At 35.6% G+C, this 20,753-nt stretch overlaps 1 protein-coding gene across 4 annotated transcripts in view; it reads right to left on the bottom strand.

Annotated features, from left to right (window-relative positions):
- Window positions 1-273: 273 nt before the first annotated feature.
- Window positions 274-20,753, bottom strand: part of LOC105234144 (forkhead box protein O) — a 96,008-nt gene continuing 75,528 nt past the window's right edge. For all 4 annotated transcript variants that reach the window (XM_049448459.1, XM_049448458.1, XM_049448456.1 and 1 more), the window contains one exon: window positions 274-1,118. The gene's annotated coding sequence lies outside the window, so the exon portion shown is untranslated. The remainder of the gene's footprint in view (window positions 1,119-20,753) is intronic.

Genomic DNA, 20,753 nt, shown 5'->3' with positions numbered 1-20,753 from the left:
ACGCAGCATGATGGCGGTTTTTTTTTATAAATTAGACGCGTAAAAAAAAATTTATTTAAACTAAATTATGTTAAATTCCTTTGCAAGCTGTGGCTACAGTCGCATGTCTCACTACATCTCACTATACTTCAGAGCAATTGTAGCATATATTTTTGAAAAATCTGCCGCATAACTAAATAAGTTAATAATTTATATTTAATATAAATTTTAAATTCCATTTAAACTAACGCTGCGCATGCGCGCGCTAAGCTCTTGGCTCACAAGTATATATACTTTTTGCTTGTAGTGTAATAAACATTCATCCTTTATTTTTTTTTTTTTGTATATTTGCTTGGCTTACATTTATGCTTACATTTTACAGCTATGACGTTGCCGTTCTACATTTTGTACTACTTAAAGAAAAATTATAAACACTTTTAACCATTTTTTTTTTTATTTTTAACATTTAAATTTATCGCGCTATTTATGCTTACTATTTTATATGAAATATTTTTCTTTTTCTTATTTTTCACAAATAAAAATATGTTTTTTTCTTTATTTTAGAAATAATGAAAACACTTTTTTGTTGTTGTAACTTAAACGTATTAACATGTTTTACATTTTATGCTCAGTTTCAATGTTTTACATACTTTGCATTACAGTTATTTTATAAAAAAAAGTTATAAGCAAGACAAAATTAATTATTTCTTTTATTTATGAAATTTTGCTAATTATATTATATTACGTATTACGTTGCTTTCAGGATTCCATTTATCATAATTTTTAGCGTTTTCTTTTCGTCCTATATTTATCATTTATTTTATTTTATATTATTTAGCACATATTTTAGTACAACATTTTTGTATTATTTTTTAGCTGAGAAATACAAAGTATATTTATGTGTTAATTTTAGTTTTTCTTTTTGTTGCTTAACAAACTAAAGTTGACGTTATAACATGCATATTTACAGAAAATTTATAGTATTGTTGTTGTTGCCTACATTTTACAAACACATTTCTTACTACTACTAGTACTAAACATTATTGTAGCTAATTTCAGTTAATTTTTTATATAGATGTCTGTATGTAATTATGTATGTTGTATTGTTTTGCTTCGACCATGGGACCAGAAAAATTAGCCTGCAAAGAGAAAAGTGAAGAGTGGTTATTAGAAGAGAGTTTTTGAGACTTTGATTTGAGGTTAAGCATTAATTAGAGGTGGTAATAACTAGGAAAATTTTTTGTGTACATACATATGTATGTATATAGGAACACGCTAAACATTTAATAAATAAATCCTCACTACATAATAATTATAATATACAGTTTTATAAACATAAAAATATTCGAAATTTTTTAAAGGATCCCTGCGTATAGGCACTTAATATTATTTGAGAATATTTTGAGGTTATTACTAACCTAAAATGCTACTAGTGGTGACCTTCTTTTGACCTAATATGAATTCTCATCGAAGTATTATATAGTATGTAGTATTATTCGTGTAATGAATTGGTTTCTGACGTTTCAAAACCGAAAGAGGAAATACCATATTTTCTGGTTTTATTCTGAACAAACTTAAAAGCATTGCACATCGAGAGAAAAAAGTACGAAAACTATAAATAAAACGCAAAGTATCCAATTGTTCATGAATATATATTTGATCGGCTTCAAAGTATTCTCCACCAGATGTAATACACTTAAGCCAACGATTTTGCCGTCCTCTAAATACTTTTCATAAGCACTTTTTGGAATGTTTTTCACTAATTTTGTTTTATCTCTTTGACCGACTGAAATCCACCCAGTGTCAATTTCAGTTTGGGGAACAAGAAAAAATCACACGGATTCAAACCTGGTGAAGGCAGTAGCGGATAGATGGTATTCATTGCTTGTTTTGGCTTTAAATTCGGTCACCAGCGTGGCTGGATGCGATGAAGCATTATCATTGTGTAAAATCCATGAATTGTTCCTACACAATTCCAGCGGTTTTCGACAGATGTTCTCACGCAAATGCTTCAATCCGGCCAAATAGAACTCTTTATCGACCACCTATCCTTTCTGAACAAATTCATGATGCACCATACTACGACTAGAACAATGAGCTTCACCTCAATTTTCGTGCGGCTTTGGCGTGGTTTTTCGATTTCGCATTTCCCCCTCCATTCCGATGATTGATGACTTATTTGATAGCAAACTCTTAAACCCATGTATCATCAGCGTTTAAAATGCTTTCAGTTTTTTACAATTTTCATCAGTTGAACAGCCCGATGGTCGTCCAGAACGAGGGACGTCTTCAACGATCTCTCGACCGACTTTGAGGGCTTTGTTACAGTCGTAGGCTTGTAATTTTGATAAAACTGAATCACCGAAGGCTTTTTCCAACATTCACAATGATTCCGCACACGAAATTAGGTTAGAAATATAAAACTTGAGACACTTGTCGTAGGCATTCTGTCTATGCATTCGACATATACATATTTGGGCTTCGAGATTTCAAAAATTCTGTCAAATACAAATCTATCGAATTAAAATGCTGCGCGACGCTTTTGCAGCCACTAATAGATAATCCTTTTGGATTGAATTCAAGATACCAGTCCGATGGCAGCGCAATTAAAGTCAAGTCAACAACTGAAATATGTACATTGAACTGTTGCGATGATTAGAGTGGCCTAAAAGTTTGCCTCGCTACGGTGTAAAATAACTCATCCAAAAGTATACTATATATCGAACTGATCTGTCAAAACAAAAGTCTGAAGCAAAGCCAAACAAAGGTTGTATTTGCTTCAGCTATAATGCTGACCCAATGGTTTTCGATAAATTTCTTAAATTTTTCGAAATTGTCAGATACCAATATGAGTCAGTCAGACTAATTAAGAGGGTAAGTGTACCCGTATAGTCTGAAAACAAAATACTTTTCTCGATTTATTTTTGGACAAAAAAAAACACGTAAAACTGAGCAGATATTTTCTTGAGAGCAATAATATTAATAACTGCATACCAATACATTTAATCCATGCAAATAGCATGCAAGGATCGAATAAAATCATATCCCATACTTATAAACCGCTAAACTTCACCGCAACTGACAAATCGCGCGCCCCTTCTTCAAGCATATCTCCATCTCTCAACTCAGCTATCACTCGCACTCGCGTTCAAGTAGCGCTAATAGCTCGTAAATGCTGCCAAGAAGTACAATTTGTGGCATTTATGGCAGATTTTAAATGCGCAGAATGCGCGACACTTAAGTGTCAACTCGCACATAAAATTCAATTACTTGACAGCGCCGCCGCGTGTCAGCCAATGCAGAGCGGCATGGCGTTGTGGCAAAGAGCAAAGAGCGCTGAGGCAGCAAAGGGCAAGTACATATTGAAGTGAAGGGAAATACAGAGGCGTAAAAGTCGCTGAAGTGCTATGATTTTAGACTGGTGGCGGCGGCAATAAAAGTGCCTCAACTATTTATAGTACAAATATGTAGTTATGTATGTATGAACAGATGTAGGCATAAGCGGCAATAAGACTATTGCATAAGTCGACTCCGTCTCTGCAAACGAATGGGTGGTACTGGAAATTTACGACTATCACCAATTTGCGCGATTTATTATTATTATTGCGCCTTAAAAGCTTTCAAAATTGTGCTCAACTTTTTCATATTTTTATAATTTTATTTGCAGCCATTCAAGCGTGAATATTTGCGCCAGAATTTACTTTAGAATTACGCTTGTGTCAATACTAAATTTTATTGCGACTCATTTCCCCCCACCCTCATATACGCAGTATTTATGCCGTTATTTGCTGTTAGGCCTATTAAATTTTGTATCACACACGCCCAACCTCCTGACAACTTATCTTAAGCCTCTTCGCATTTGCATATAAATATTTGCGATTAACTTTTCTAGCGCCAATTTCAGCTGAGTCTTCTTTATCGCCAAACACATTTGTGCATAGTACAGCACTAGTAGCATCGTCCGCTCCCCATCTTACGCGTCGCTTAACTCCAGTCTTTCACTTACTCATCGCTTGTCACTTTATCATTGGCCGCCGCTGTCGGCAGCAGTGGCAAGTGTCAGTCGAATTAATGAATAATTTAGTTGCTGTCCATTTGCGGATTTGTCGCCTAGTTAACTGCCCATTTGCGCTACATTTAGGCTGTAAGTAGTTGTTTTGCGCCTTTGCGTTTATCCTGCGAGGCAAAAAGTCTTTGTTTCCCAAGTTCAATTTGTTACTCTGTTGATAGCGATTTGATGAAGTGCGCCAATGCTCATAATTTTACGCCGAAGCGCGATAAGATAACCCATTTTTTATGTAGTGTGGTAATAAAATAGCCTTTGGCGCATATAAAAAATTGCTAAATTTTAAGCTGTATTATTGGGGTAGAAATTTTGATATCAGATAGAAATTATGTGGAACACGAGTGGCAAATGGTTTATGAAATGTAAAGTATACATACATATAGAAGTCATATTAATACAAAATTTCTTTATTTCAATGTCCAAATTATTTATACTAAATTTATAGGTTAAGCTCTCTCGCAGCAACAAAAAAGAGCAAGTCTTTTGAATATGTTGAAAACATATAGGCTTTTTCAATAAGGTACTACAAAAGTAGACCGATAGGTACCGGCAAACGACGCCATATTTTGCTCGCTTTTTTGACGTTTCTCTTCAGTAAAGTTTGTAATTTCATCACGAAAAGATATACGATCCAACAAGGAATCGAAATTGTTAAAATTTTTTACCGAAATTTTAAGAGTAATCAGTAATTACAGAAGTTTTTCAGCACTTCGAATGGCAATTAGCATCTAATTGACGAACAATCCAATAACCTAATAAAATGATTGAAATCTGTTTTGGTATAAACAAATGCTATCATACATATGTATATACATATATATTATAAGTAGAACCAAGTATGATTAAGTCATTTGCTATCGACTAATGCTGTATTAAAACAGCTCAATTAGCTAAGACAATTAAGTTGTAATATTTACTCAACTTAATACACAATTAAATAATTTCCTCGTACATTTTAATTGCTCACTGGAAAAATGCTGCGTTCTCTAACTAAGCATTCTTTATACCGTTTCACAAGAAAATCTGATATAAATAGTGCCTAATTTAGTCAAATGATTATAAAAATTATTTAGCAATTTCACATAAAAAGAGAAACATAACTAATTATACTTCATTCAAAAGTGAAGTACCAATTCGTTACTTTTTTTAATTGAGATACTGAAATAGCTGTATTCGATTCACCAAGTTTTAAAGAGAAGCGAATCGAACAAACTATACTAATTATTCAAAAATCAACATATAATATGTTAGACCAATTAAATCAGAGCATAGACTTCTGCAATACGCGTGATAAGTGCCTTCCGACCATATCAAACGACGCTGCTGAGGTAGTAGCGCAGATTGACATCCAAGGAGACGAATTCACGCGAATATGAAACTATCATAGACGTCTACCGCAACAAAAAGGGAAGAGAGAGTCAAAAGCATCACCATGTGGCAGCAACGATGGTAAACTTCAAGCAAAGGACGGTGGACCCATAGACTGATTGCGGACATACATACATTCGTGAACAGATAGACTATATGAAGACGTGGATTTCCACCTGATCCAAATACTCAGTGGTCATGGATGTTATACCTATAAGAATCCTCTACAAATGATTTTAGTCCATATTGTCCGACATGTAGAGAGTGCTTAGAAAATTCTGAACGCGTACTGTATCATTGCCCTCGGAAAATGGAAAAGCTGAAACCCACACTTGGCGGTAGTCTCAATGTGGAAAATTTGACTGCACTTATGTGCGAGTCCTGTGTAAAAAGGAAAGCTGTCAGCGAAGTGGCAGCTCTAATTATGAAAGATTGACAAATTTACAACAGATTAGGCGTCAGTCAGTCCGTATAATAGGATGACTTAAATGTCTTCTTCTCTCCTATGAAGTAATGCTTTGTCCAGTGGTCCCATGGCTATGACATAAGATAGGAGGAGGTTAGGTTTAGGGGATTAATTTTCGATGCTTCCTTCTAGTATAAAAAATAGCAATTATTCATACAAACTCAGAGTACTTTCGATGAAACTTGCGATGAAACCGAGTTCGGAAAATTATAAGTTATCATCGAATTCAGAGAGCAGTGTAACTTTCAGTGAAAAAACTAGGTAATTACATTACAAGTATCTGTCAGTTAAATCCTGGTTAATCGTACCGAAAGAAGGAGGCTGGGTTAAGTTAACCAGAATTTAACTGACAGATAGTCAACCTTACCGAAGGAAGTATCTAGCCTTGATTAAGTTAATCAGAACTTAACTGACCGATGGTCAACCTTTCCAAAGAAAAGGAATATTGGTTAAGTTGACGAGAACTTAGATCACAAAAGGTTGCTGATCCGATATTGAGAAAACGGCCTTTATTTTGATTGTCATGTCAAAGATGTAATGCCGCCAATCATATAAAATTACGAATACCTAAAAATCTGTGAATTAAAAAGAAATTTCCGCAATTGAAATTGCCAATTAAATAACGCCACAATTTGCAGTCAATAAATTACAAATCAATGCATACAATTACCTAAACAAGAACAATGCAAGGCACAATGGAGCGGAGGATAAGAAAGCGCGTGGAATGAAGACTATAAATTTTTTCTTCGGAAATTAATGACGGCAAAGTGGCAGGGACGAAACAGCCACAAATCGTGAGTGTGTGAGTGTGTGCTTACAAATTGTCGACAATTTAATAACAGTTAAGCTCGAGTGCACGACTAGCGCACAATTGAAAGAATGTGGCACGGTGGCATGGCACTCCATCACCCAGACCCTAGCGCAGTCCTTCGCAGAGCGCTTCATCTCGCTCTTCATTCACTGCCGCTATGCCTTAGCATACAACAACAAACATTAAACTGGAGGTGATGTCAATTGTTTGAGATTTTGTAAGTGTAGGTTTTGAGTAGGTACGTGTGTGCGCTAGTTCGAGTTCAACCACTCATTTGTGTCAACAACCACCGCAAAGGAACACCTCAGCGCGGGCACTTGTTGCCGCTGCCAACGCGCAGCAATAAAGGCAGCTACAACAACCACAATAAGCAAGAACAATACTAATAAGCGAGGACACAAAAAATGGATGCACAAGTGGAAACAGAAGGAGCAACATTAAAAACCGCAATCACGCCCACTTAAACGCGGTGAAGTGCGCTGAATGGGAGTGCAGTGAGTAGAGAGTGGGAGAGCGTTTGCGGCAAGTTGAAGTGGCATTTTGCGACAGGATAGCGAATTGTGTAGACAATGGAAGTGGATAACGTTGCACTGCTGGCTTTGAATATATATGTATATGTGTGTGCTGTGAACCTAGGGACTGCGCTTGCTACTCAACCCGACACAACTGCGTGCTGCCAGCCAGCAACGTTCGCTCTGGAAGCTGCTTAAGGTCCTTAAGGATTTATGTGCAAATGCAATGTAAAATATGTTTGCCAGTATTTATGCGATTATGTCTGTACGTTTTGCTGGCAAAAAAAAGTTCATTGCGATTACCACTTGTTGAATGGGAATTGTGCAGTAAGCAGTCACTGCTCCACTCGCTGTCTGTCTGACAGCTTTGCTGCGGAGAAATTGGCATTCGTTAGCTGCTGGCTTCAGCAGAGGGCGCATCAAGCTCGCCAAGTGGAAAATAAATAAACAAAATAAAACACTTGCACAACCAAATGCGACCTGCTTTTGCCACAAACAACTACAACTACCTTGTGCTGCTGCCCCAGCCAGCTGCGCATAATCTGTCTGTCGTTGGTCTAAATACTCGCACAATACAAATGCGAACGCCAAAGGCGATGAACGTGTTTTTAAGTGTTGTCTCGAAAACAATGGAACAACAAGTACTACAACAAAAGCAACAGCAATATGAGCGCAACTCTTTGCTTGGTGTGAAAGTGTGAATTGGGATGCTTTGAAATAAGTGCGCACTTATGCTCACATTATGCTGCGCTTGTGTGTGTGTGTGAGTAATTCATAGCTTAATGCGTTTGTCGAAGGATATGCGGGCTCTCAAGTCAAGTGTGTGTTAAAAAGGTGCTAAGCAAACAAGATAATATGCGTTTCAACCGTTAACGACCTCACTGAACCTCAACAATTGCAAGACGCACCAAGATAAACCCTGTCGGAAATATAGGGAATTTTATGAGAATATGAGAAAAAAGGTTAAAAATTCAAAATTCATTCAAATTAGTATAGAAACGATTAGAAAGTACTCATATATTGGTACTTGTCTAAGACCTAGACTTTACGATATGATAAATCTTTGATTCCATGCATTTTTATGACTTAAATTTCGGGCCTATATTTGATGATAGATTGGAAAAAAGTACACATATTTTTGGAAAATTTCTTTTCTATTTCATTAACTTCTTAAAACTGTGTTTTTTCACAACTTTGCCTTTTACGCGTTCTTAAAGGCACCACTGACCGATTTTTTCGAACATCGAAGGTTGACGTCTCCTTTAAAGGGTTACGTTGGTTTCAGGATTTCAAAAATTATTATATTTTTATTATCTTATTTTATTCTGTAATATCTGTAGAATATTGTCTTATATTCCCACGTTTATCCGAATAATCATTTTGAAGATAGAGCCTTGAAAAGTTGCACGTTCGAAGTCAGCTATACAGTCACTTAAAACTTTAAAAGTTTTTTTTCTGTTTGTAACAGTGTTTTCCAAGTCGGTTTTTAAGATTTCTCGCGATCTTCTCTACACTTTTCACTTCCAACGTCTGGTTTATGGTTTTAAGGGTGGGTTTACGAGTTTCAAAAAATCAAAATTTTTATTGTCGTATTAAATAATACAACACATCTAGAATATTGCCCTAAATTTTTAAGTTGATCCGGTAACAGTTTCGAAGATACAGTTTTGAGAACTTGTGCGATTAGGCTAGCTAGACTAAGTGCGCGATCGAAACTGCATTTTTGAAGTCGTTTGGCAAGTTTTTTGAGAACCACTCAACCGATCTTCATGAAATTTTACAGAGGTCTTTGAGATAAAATTATTAAAGAATTGGACGAACGATGTTTTTCGATTACTATTTTGAAGGAAAAGTCCTGAAAATTTTCAGTCTTTTGTAAAAAGGTTTACCAAAAATAAAATTCTTGGCTTTTTTTTCTTGGTCCAAGTTTTAAGTTAAGGTTTCAAAAAATTCTAAAATAATATTTAATTTTTTATATTAGAAAAAAAATTTAAAAAAAATGCTGTTTTTACCCCAGTAAACCCTTAATTAAAACTATTTTTGATTTTTGCTTCTGATGATCCCGTAAAAAGGCTTCGGCTGTCAACCCAGAAAGCACTTTTTTCCGAGGAACTGCCGGAAATAACGTAAATTAATGATCGAGTTTTGATGTTTTCCTTAAAAAATTCCAAAAAAATTTTGTAATATATGTAGCTACATATGTAATATTGAAAAGTTTGGATAAAATGTTATATTTTTTATATGAAAATCTAAATTTTTTAAAATGGGTGTTTTTTGCTCGCAGGAGCCCATATTACTACTTAAAAAATTAGCAGGCAAATTAATACTTGTACTTTTAATAAACATATAAAGAGTTAATTTTAAAATTTTCATTTATTATTATTAAATATTGGGAAAATTAGCTATTTTGTTTCAAAGTTAATGAGATAAGATAGATTTCGGTCATTGAAAGCATACTCTTTGTTAAGCCAATCTTTTCTTTCTGCGCAAAACACGTGTACATTTTCAGCACTCTTTCCATGGAAAATGCTTTAATTCCTTTCGTCTGTTAGTAAAATGCGCTATTGTTTCCTGATTGTCCATTACCTTTCGGCCATTGAAAGAATAATAGAATAGAAATTTAATATTTGACATAGATTATTCAATAAAAACTTTTTGTCAGTCATTTACCATCTCGACTTATAGAGCAGCTATAATTATATCAGCTGGTATTGAAGGAATAATCTTAACACGAGAGGCACGTGTAATCTTTTCGACGGTAAATTGTTTAACAAACAAACAAAATAAAGATGTCGACCGCATTTAAAGGAGAAATGTCACCTTTTAGTAATGACGCTAATTTATATCAGTATCAGATTAAGAAGAACAGCAAAATCTAATTGGACTTAAAAATTTTGAGGCAAAAACATAATCGAGAATCGATATAATGTTAAAAGGTGGTCTAAATTTATCTTTTTCTACGAAAGGTCTTCTAATTTAGTAGTTGTTTCCCAGACTAAGTCCAACGTAGCCCGAATAAATTATAAATTGTACAAAAAAAAGTTCATAGATCACTGATATGGAAAAAAATGCACATTATATTCTCATTGAAAGTTGATATTTATTCAAAATAGCTTTCCTTAGACTCAGATTTTTTGATGTCATTACTAGGAATGTCATTCCAAAAGCTACTTTCCATTTGGTTTTTAGTTTTGGAATTAGACTATATCGTAGATCAGGCGATAACAAGTTGCTCAGAGAAATCCTTTTGTTAACAAAAATACTCTGATTTTTTTATCTTCATGTGAAACAAGCTCAGACTTTTCTTTTACCCAAATCATCGGCAAAAAATTCCCAAATGGTGTTTTTACTAGTCACCACGTCGTTTTACTAATTTGACGGATCTTCCCCACCAATTCAGCTTGATTACTAGCTTTTCAACGACCTACCTTTGACCATCATTTAAAACCGCACAACCATTTTCAAATCACCTGTACGACGTATAAACCTGTCGACACAGCATGAGTTGGCGTTCCACTTGACAGCTGGTGTCATAATTTGTGGGAGCCTCAAATCAGTTGTCAACATGCCACACCAACCAACACACCCCAACTACAGAAGCAATGCGCCAACATTTCCCTAGCGGTTATTAATGAGAGAAACTTTGTTGGTGTAGGAATACCATAAGCCGCAACGCAGAGCAAGGACACAATACAAAAGAACTTCGCGATTCTTTATTATTTTAAAATGAAGCTCAAAGCCGACGAGCAAGAACAAGCTAAGCACAAAAAGCAAATGACAAAAGCGCGATAAAAATCGAAATTGGCCGTTTCCTAGCAGCGTATAATAGCTTTTGTGTGGCAGTGGCAATGAGAGAGCTTGAGGCAATGGAAAAGCAAAAAATTTAGAAAAACCGCTTAGCGTCCGCGACAAACTTTGTCGCGGCTTTCAGAAAAAAAATTATTGAAAAAAAAATGTTCAAAAACTTTCGCTAGCAACCACTGCCGAGTAATTCCCCACTTTATTGCATTTCCCAGCAGAAAAGTCGGCACATGGTTTCCTTTTTATGTTGCCCAGTACTATGCTTACCCACCTCCAATCACAGAGCATGGCAAACGTGGCAACTAAGTGTCAAACACTTCGTCCCTTAGTCATCAACTTGCGACACCCACACCTCTTTCCTTCCTTCCTTCCTTACGTCCTTCCTGCAACACGCGTTGCGGTGAAATTGTGTGGCAAAGTTGGCTTCTTTAATTTTAAGTGGCATGTTGCGAGGTGCGAGCCGGCAAAAAGAAATGAAAATCACATGCAAAAAAAACCAAGTGAGAGAATGAAGTTGTGCTAGAAACAAATTCTTTGGCAACTCGCTGAATAATTCAATCAAATAGAGCGCACATAGCCATGGGTACAAAGTTACCGTCATTCTTACAGTTCCTCCATTCATATACATACATACATATACATATACATATATGTATATTGGTATGTATGTATATTTGCTCACGCTGCGCTTCCTTTTTACTACTTCCCATGTGCAGTTCTTTGCCGTTTTTTTTTTGCTTTTTTGTCCTTTCAGTTGAACCTTCGGGACATCTGATTTAATATTGACAGCGCAGGCGGGTGGTTAATAAAGTTAAATTGTCTCATATAATGTGCAGTGAGCCAAATTGTCGCCCTTTCCATGCGCTCTTGCTGCTATTTTTCTGTTCTCCTTTATTCTACTCCTTCCACAAGTATTTGTCTTTTTTGTTGCTTTCTGCTGTTAAGCTCTCCGGTTGGCTTTCGCCTCCAGCCTGTCACAGAGGCTAAGTTGACAACTTTTATGTTCGATTAAATTTTAATACCCAAATTTTTACCTTATTAATAAATTCTGCACGAACTGAGTTAATCAAATGCCGAAAGTTTGAAAGTGTGACAAATAGCGATAACGCCGGGCAGCGCAGTGATGCCTTATAATTATATTTGTATGTGTGGGCAGAGATTATATGAGTAGATCAACTTCGTTTACACTTACCAATATGACGCAACTTATTTTTGTTACATATAATTTCCGTTTTTGATAAAAAAAAAAATAATTAATTTTAATATTTGTAATAAATTACAGTAAATATTTCGAAATTTCGAAATAATTTTGAATCCGTGGCAGCAGGCGATTGAGTTATCTCTTTTGCTTTTTGAGCAAGTATTAAGCCCAAGATGATTTGCATATTTATATTAATATTTCTAAAAGGTAGTGTAATTAATTTTAAGCTCTACCCTAGAAGCGAGGTAACCTCTTATTCCTGCTTGATTTCAGTCATTTTTCAATGAGGCCGCTCACACTTTGTGACAGAAGAACAATCTGGTATACACTTATAAAGTATAAACTGATCTAAATTTTGTACTTCAGGTTTTCAACTTTAAAAATTCTTGTTTTTATTTTGGAATTTTCTAAAAAAAATCTTTATAAGATATTTTTATTTTTTCTTTAATTAAAAATTGTAACAAAACTTGCATTATACAATATATAGCAACCAAATAGCCAGTTGCCAATTTACAATTATACAATATTCGGTTAGTCAAAGTTTAAGAAAATTGGTCATTTGTTCAATATGATCGTGTGTTTTCAGATATTATAACAAGTGCATAAGACTTCTAGAACTACTGTGGAAAATTCTGCAGAAGCAAGTAATAAGTTTCTCTCTTAAAAATACAACATCGAGCTTATGATTGGTAAGTACGCACGGTACTGGAAGACTGGAGAAAGAGCATTACACATTTTTTATATATTAAACAGTTCATTCTTTGGTGCGATTGAAGGATCAGATATGTTTTTGTTTGTTTATTTATATTAAAGTAAGTAAGTATTCGCATAAATGCCTGACTCAAATTAATTTTTATACAGAAATACCACGCTGTGCCAAACTCATTATTGAGAAGCAGTTCCAAGTACTGGTATTCTCATAAACTAGAATGTCCGTACGAAAAATTACAATGAAAATGAAAAGAAAAAAGAATAAGTTTAAAAGTTTTCTAAAAGATCTCAAGAACTATGATAAAATACTTCAAATAGGCCAACAACCTTTAATAAAAGAATGAGAAATTCGATAAATCAGGCGTTTGGTGGTTAATAAGAACGTAGACCTGTCGAAAATTTGGCGTCAATTGTATGTTCCAGTAGCTACTCGACGCGTCCAACAAATCCTGAAAGTAGATGACACTATTCAATATGAATAGAGAAGCGCTAAGTCTAGACTTTTGCAAAAACATAAGTTGGCGCGACTTCAGTTTGCACAAAATTACCATTTTTGGAACACCGAGTGGCAATTCGTCATATTTAGTGAGGAGAAAAGTTTGATTTAGATGAGCCAAACTGTTTTCAATATTGCTATCGTGATATTCGTTGGAAACTTTCAGGGATGATCGCTGATATGGGCCGCATTTGGACATCATGGAGTATTTAGTTTTACACAAAATGAACTAAGTAAAAACATAGAGCTTCTGGATAACGTGTTAGTGCAGTTCGTGAATAAAATTTGAGTGAAACGGTAAAGCACCAATTCGTAAAGCTGCATCTACTCGATGATTTTTGGAAAGCAAAAACTTTCTATGGGGCATTCTATCCAAGAAAGTATATGCCAATGGGACTCAATGCCAAATGTTATTGGAATTGAAAAGAGCAATACAAAAGGAATGGGAAAATTTAGGTTTGTCTTCATTTCAAAATTTAATTAGATCGATGTCATTTCGTATATCTTCAGTAAAAAAAAAACTTCGTTGTCGCATTGATTACTAAAAACATATTTTAATTTCAAAAAAATATATTTGCACTATTAAACTGAAACAGAATTACTTATCCCATATAATTATTTCGCAGAGAATGAATTTGGTTTTTTTTTTTTTAATGACGGATTTATGTTAATATTTAGAAATAAATAAAACATATAACATTCTTAAAACTGTAGCGTGAAATCTAAAATAGTGTATCTTGAAAAAGAAGTTTGTATTTTTAATGTTTAAGAAAAGCAGTTGTCTCGCACGATTTTTTCGCGCATTGTAACGGGTGATTTTTTTGAGGTTAGGATTTTCATGCATTAGTATTTGACAGATCACGTGGGATTTCAGACATGGTGTCAAAGAGAAAGATGCTCAGTATGCTTTGACATTTCATCATGATAGACTTACTAACGAGCAACGCTTGCAAATCATTGAATTTTATTACCAAAATCAGTGTTCGGTTCGAAATGTGTTTCGCGCTTTACGTCCGACAAATTTTGTTCAGCGATGAGGCTCATTTCTGGTTGAATGGCTACGTAAATAAGCAAAATTGCCGCATTTGGGGTGAAGAGCAACCAGAAGCCGTTCAAGAACTGCCCATGCATCCCGAAAAATGCACTGTTTGGTGTGGTTTGTACGCTGGTGGAATCATTAGACCGTATTTTTTCAAAGATGCTGTTGGACGCAACGTTACGGTGAATGGCGATCGCTATCGTTCGATGCTAACAAACTTTTTGTTGCCAAAAATGGAAGAACTGAACTTGGTTGACATGTGGTTTCAACAAGATGGCGCTACATGCCACACAGCTCGCGATTCTATGGCCATTTTGAGGGAAAACTTCGGACAACAATTCATCTCAAGAAATGGACCCGTAAGTTGGCCACCAAGATCATGCGATTTAACGCCTTTAGACTATTTTTTGTGGGGCTACGTCAAGTCTAAAGTCTACAGAAATAAGCCAGCAACTATTCCAGCTTTGGAAGACAACATTTCCGAAGAAATTCGGGCTATTCCGGCCGAAATGCTCGAAAAAGTTGCCCAAAATTGGACTTTCCGAATGGACCACCTAAGACGCAGCCGCGGTCAACATTTAAATGAAATTATCTTCAAAAAGTAAATGTCATGAACCAATCTAACGTTTCAAATAAAGAACCGATGAGATTTTGCAAATTTTATGCGTTTTTTTTTAAAAAAAGCTATCAAGCTCTTAAAAAATCACCCTTTATAAACTCTTAACTTATACCAATAAGCTCAGTACTTGAGTAAAGATACTTAATATATCAAAGGCTATCTTCGAAAACCAATTTTGATATCAGTGCTTCGTTTAGAATCACTGCGAAATACTGTAGAAGAGAGCGTACGGATAACCGGAAACTTAACCGGAATGTACCTAACTTTTAACCGGTTAGTGACTGTCAACTTGAGAGCATTTGTCAAATTTATTTCAATATAAATTTAGGATTTGTTTTGCATATACAACACCATCATTTGCTCTTTTAATGATAAGACGCATATCTAGTGTCATAGCTTAGAAAAAAACCGATTTTGGGATTTAAAATTAATTAATAACAGTTATTGGATTATTAATAGTTTCGAAAAAAAAGCATTTAAAGATATACCGATGGAGCTGAATGAACTGGCCGACTACATTTGAGAACGGCTACGAGTATAACTAAAAAATCATTTGCAATTAAGGTTTTGGAAAGTTGTTTTTAAAGGTGTAACCTATCCCAATATTGATTTTTTATATAAATTTCTAACTAGTTGTGCCCCTTAAGCGCTACAACTCCCACACATAACTACAACATGACATAAACTAAAAAATTTCAGGCATTTCCACTATGCAAACCTTCTATTTAGAAAACTGTAACTCTCATAAAGACGCCAGATCTCGTCTCAAATAAAATTTCAAATTAACTGAAAGAAAAAAAAGCAAAAATTAGCTGCCAAATGCAAATGAAGTTGCACAAGTATTCAAATAATTCGCTTAGATAATGCGCTCAAATGAAAGTATGCGAAAAAGTTTAAGCGCATTTTTGAGTTCCTTTGGCTGCGCTCCCGCTTTTATTTCGTTTTCAACTTTTTTTCAGCTTTGACTGGACAAGCATGATTTACGTCAAACTTTTGCGACCAAGCAAACACCAATGACGCATCACCGCAACGCCACCAGTCAGAAAACTTTCGATTCTAATTGCCGTATTACACACACACGCACACACACACAAGCGCACCCGCAAACAAATAAAAAGCTTGTAAGAATTCAATTTGTCAAGCAAAAAGCGAGAATTACAAAGAGACCAACAACAAAAAAATGAGCGAACACAAATGAATTGAAATAAATAGCGAGAAAAAAGTTGGCAGCAAACTTTTTACAAAGCAAAAATGCGCACTGACAGTTTGTGAAAAGTTCGCAAAGCGCAAATTACTAGCGCCAAGCCAAGGCGAAAAACCCAAAAACAATAAAAAAACATTGTACATAGCAGATGGGCAGAAGACACGGCTTTGGACGCTGACAAGTCAAAAGACAGGCAGCGGTGTGCGTAAATGAATTACTGGCGCTTGTCTTGAGCAGCAAGATGAAATGCCGTTAGGTGAGGGGAGGTGAGGAGAAATGTTTGCAGGCGAAAAAATCAAAATCGCGGTGCGTTGAAATTCTTTGTCACAAATTAGAGTATAAAAAACTTCATAGAAGTGGCAGAAATGCTGTAGAAATATCGGAAGGCAGGCTGTAAGTTGCCTAAGAAGACAGCTGCTGCATAATTTTCACAAACACATATACACATCTACAAAAAAAATATGAAAAAACGCCGCTTTGCCGCACTCAAAGGCCTTTCAGTTGCAGTTCTTTAGACATTTCTCCGACAACAACAACGCCAAAGCAGCCATAAGAGATAAATGGCGGCCAGTCAACCACTTTGAATTCGATCAAATTAAGTAAACGCTTCATTTACGCGCAACAACAACAACAGCAACAACATGAAGCGCGAAAAGCAAGTATTTAGTACAAGTGTGTGTGTATACTTGCTTATTCATTGCCCCAAGGATATAATTAAATTTTCAAAAGCTGTCCGCTGACAAGCGCAACAACCGGTAGCTAGCAAGCAGAGGCAGCGCAAAAAAGAAAAAAGACCGAAGTGGCAACAAAGTAGCATAGTCAAGCAGCAGTCAAGTGGCCACCGGCCGTGTGCTCAGTGTTGCATAACATTTTGTAGGCAATCACTTACTTAATTTGCCAAGCAATGCAGAAAAATGAGTGCTCCGCGTTGCTTGGTGGCTGGTGGTGGCACCCCGCCCTCCACCACGCGGTCGTTCATTTCGTTGGTAACTCTGAGACTCACCTGCAAACTTTCGCTCACACTTCTGCTTCTACTCAGCGTCTTGGCCTTTTCGCTGCTGGCTACATTTTTAAGTGCATTAGTAGCCAATTACAAATACATGCACACTCAAACACACACAGACATTAACAATAGCGCAAAGATACTTTTTGTCAAGGAGACAAATTGCCCATTTGGCGTGTTTTTTATCAGCACTTTCGATACTTTATGCGCGTTGTTGGACTTCAAGTACGCTTCGACGTGGTTCCACATTTCCATACGTTTCGTATTGTGTCGTGTAATGGATCGTTTACATATTTCACTTGCTTGTAATTTAGCTCACTTACGGCGAGTCGGTAATTGAGTTGCCGATTTAGAGGCTATTTGCGCTCTAATGAGCTCTAATGATGCAGTGATTTGTTTTAAATGCGCTTTTAAATATTTCAACGATAGATGATTAGTTGTGACGCAGCTTGATTGAAATGTGTGCTGCAGCAAATTGTGTTGATGTGCTTTAGGAAATTTTAATATTTTAAGCGAACAATCTTTAATGGCACGTTTTGATTGGGGGGGTCATCTATTTATCTTCGCGGTACTGAAAAATCGATTTTTGAATATTTCTAATAAAGTCGCAAATAGAAACATGTCTTATAAGGGATTTGATCGACAGCATGTTGATTAGCTAGATATTAAGACTCAAAGCCAGCGCGGCGCTCATTATTAACGTCGCTCGGTCAGCTTTAAACGCGTTTTCCCAAAAGTGGGATTTTGCTAAGTTTTTCTTTTCAAGAGCTTTTGAGAGCTTGATAGCTTTTAAGCTTTGAAAAACACTTTTTTCGATTGTAATTTTTTTTTTCTTGAAAACCATCGTCAAAAATTAACATTTTTTAAATCACTGCCATTTTGTCAGATTTTGAAATCATAAAAAAACTAGTGTCTTGTGTTTTGCAATTCATCGTCCAAAATAGGCTCAATAGAGCGCGAAGGTAGTGGAGTAATAACAACGAATTAAATGATTTTCTATAGTTTAAGTTTTATTCCCTTGTTAATTAAATAAATCTGTAGTTTCTTGCATATACTTAGTTATGTCGAATGTATATGCATTAGAGCGGGTCGATTTTTTTTTCCAAAAAAAAAATGGCGTATGCGGGGAATGTTCCAGAGAATATTCTGCACAACTTTGTCAAAAAGACTACGGGTCTAAAAACGGCTTCAACTCAGAGATTTTTTAATCGAAGTTCAACAAATATAAATAATCGGTTCTATGCAAGATATGTGATATTGTTGTCCGATCTGGTTCCGACAAATGATCCATAGAATATCAAAATGCACCCATGTATTGAATTTCATTCGGATATCTCAAAAACTGACGAACAAATTTTTATAATCCTTAAAAACGGAGTTTTAAAAATCGCTGGCTCGAAACCAGTTTTAGACTCTTAGGCAAAATTGTTTAGAAAGATGGGTAGAACATTTCCAGCTTACGCTAGTTTTTCGTTATTATTTATTTTTTTAATTTTTTTGGCTCCCTCTAAATCGACCCGCTCTAATACAAATATTTAAATATACATTTTAAGGTGATCCGACAAATATTTTCGGAGTTATGATTCTGTTTGTAGGCATTTCTTAACTTAGTGTAATTGTCACTAATTTAAACGCTTTATTCCGAAGCGCTGTTTTTAGAGACGGGGAGGAAAATTTTTCCGAAACTGGTAGATAAATCAGCTTGAAATTCTGTTCTGGTATATATTTATCAAGCCGTGATTGGAAGACTGTAGGATGGAGTCATATGTAGAGGTTCACGCAAATGATGAATTCACTTGGGAGTGACCAGAAATGATTCTTTTATATATGGCTCAAGCAGCTCACGACTACCTGTCTTAGACCAACTATCCTCTGGGTAGCCAAAAACATCCGTTTGAAAGCAAGCTAAAATGAGAAGGCTAAACATCGCTCCCAAGGGTTTCGAACTGAATTTGGGACCCGCCACGTAAAAAATACTACCAATGAAAAGCAGAAAACAGCCTCGGATGAGTCGCCTATAACCGCGTAAGCGCTGTGTACGCCAATAAGAAAGTGATCAAAGGATAAGAGAGTTTCTAAGAGGTTAGCAAAATATAGAGGTTTAAAACTTAAACGTTTTTGACATAGGTTTGGTAGATCGGATTGCAAAAAGTTTGAATTGGGTTTTAAAAAATTAAATTCGTTTTTTAAATTATAAGTCGAATTTTATTTCACACTCATTTTATTTACTCTTATTGAGCTTATTAAAGAAACCTTATACAACAAACCATTTTGCCTGTAATGTTTAAAGCGTTTGCTGCTTTTTCATGAAAAATATTAACGTTTTTACCTTTAAAACGTACAAAAATATTAAAATCTCCATTTAAAATATTAATCTTACAAATTTCTCTTTCTCCAGCAGAAAACTTAAATCTTCCTAAGCTAATCTTTTATTAAGTAAAAATTGCTCTAATGCTTTAAACTCCCCCACATACTAAGGCAGCAGCAACAACTGCACAGCAAAAGTATGCCAACTTCTCGTCTCGTCTCCGCCGAAGTGGCTGCACAAATTTTAAATGACATTTATGCATAAATTATGTTAATAATGTAATTTTAGAGTGGAAATCTATGAATATGAATGAATGCGCACGCGGCACGAGCGCAAGTGCACAAGTGAGGCGAAAAAACAAAAGGAGCAAAAGGAATAAATGAATGAATGAACCGTAAGAAATTGCTTGAGATCTTTGGCCAAAATTGAAACTGACTTGCCGACGAGACAGCGGTGCTGGCGACCACTGCAGTGCCCAAAGACACACTTTTAACACAGCCACCCACACAACAAGGTTTGGGTGTATATATTTATAGCACTTGTTAGTGTATGGGCGGCGTAATCATATACATCATTACGGTCGTCAACACCGAAGAAAAATAATAAAACTGAAAAACCTGCCGCCGTTGGCACAAAATCACGCGTACATTACTTGAGGAAATAAAAATCCAAATTGTCGTAAGCTTACCAACACATATACATATGTATATACAAGTATATGTATATATACAGCAACAGACAACCCTCAAAACCACTAGGCGATTTCAGCATACTGATTTGTGTGCTTTGCTGCGTGTACGACTTCTTGTCTCCACAGCTTGTAAGTTAATGTAATTTCATAAAATGTCCTTTAAAATCTGTGTGTAACTATGTCTGTGTATCCATGATGAAGAAAGTAATGTTATATGTGTATGTGTGTGTTACGATTCCAAGCAGCGAACTAAATCACAGCCTCACAAATGTAAGGAGGAAAGCTTACACAAAATGCAAAAACTGTAAAACGCAGAAAAAATCTTAACTGTTGTAAAGGAATACCATTAAACAGGCGCAGGATATGGCAATGAATCTTTTATTCTACGCGTTGAAATGCTTTGAAAGAGGGCATACAAATTTATATACAAATAATCACATATATTATTTTATACACTATACATAAGTACATATTTTGC

Source organism: Bactrocera dorsalis, chromosome 2 (genome assembly GCF_023373825.1).
Source record: "Bactrocera dorsalis isolate Fly_Bdor chromosome 2, ASM2337382v1, whole genome shotgun sequence".
NCBI classification, from domain to species: domain Eukaryota; kingdom Metazoa; phylum Arthropoda; class Insecta; order Diptera; family Tephritidae; genus Bactrocera; species Bactrocera dorsalis.
This window is presented reverse-complemented; position numbering and strand designations above follow the sequence as displayed.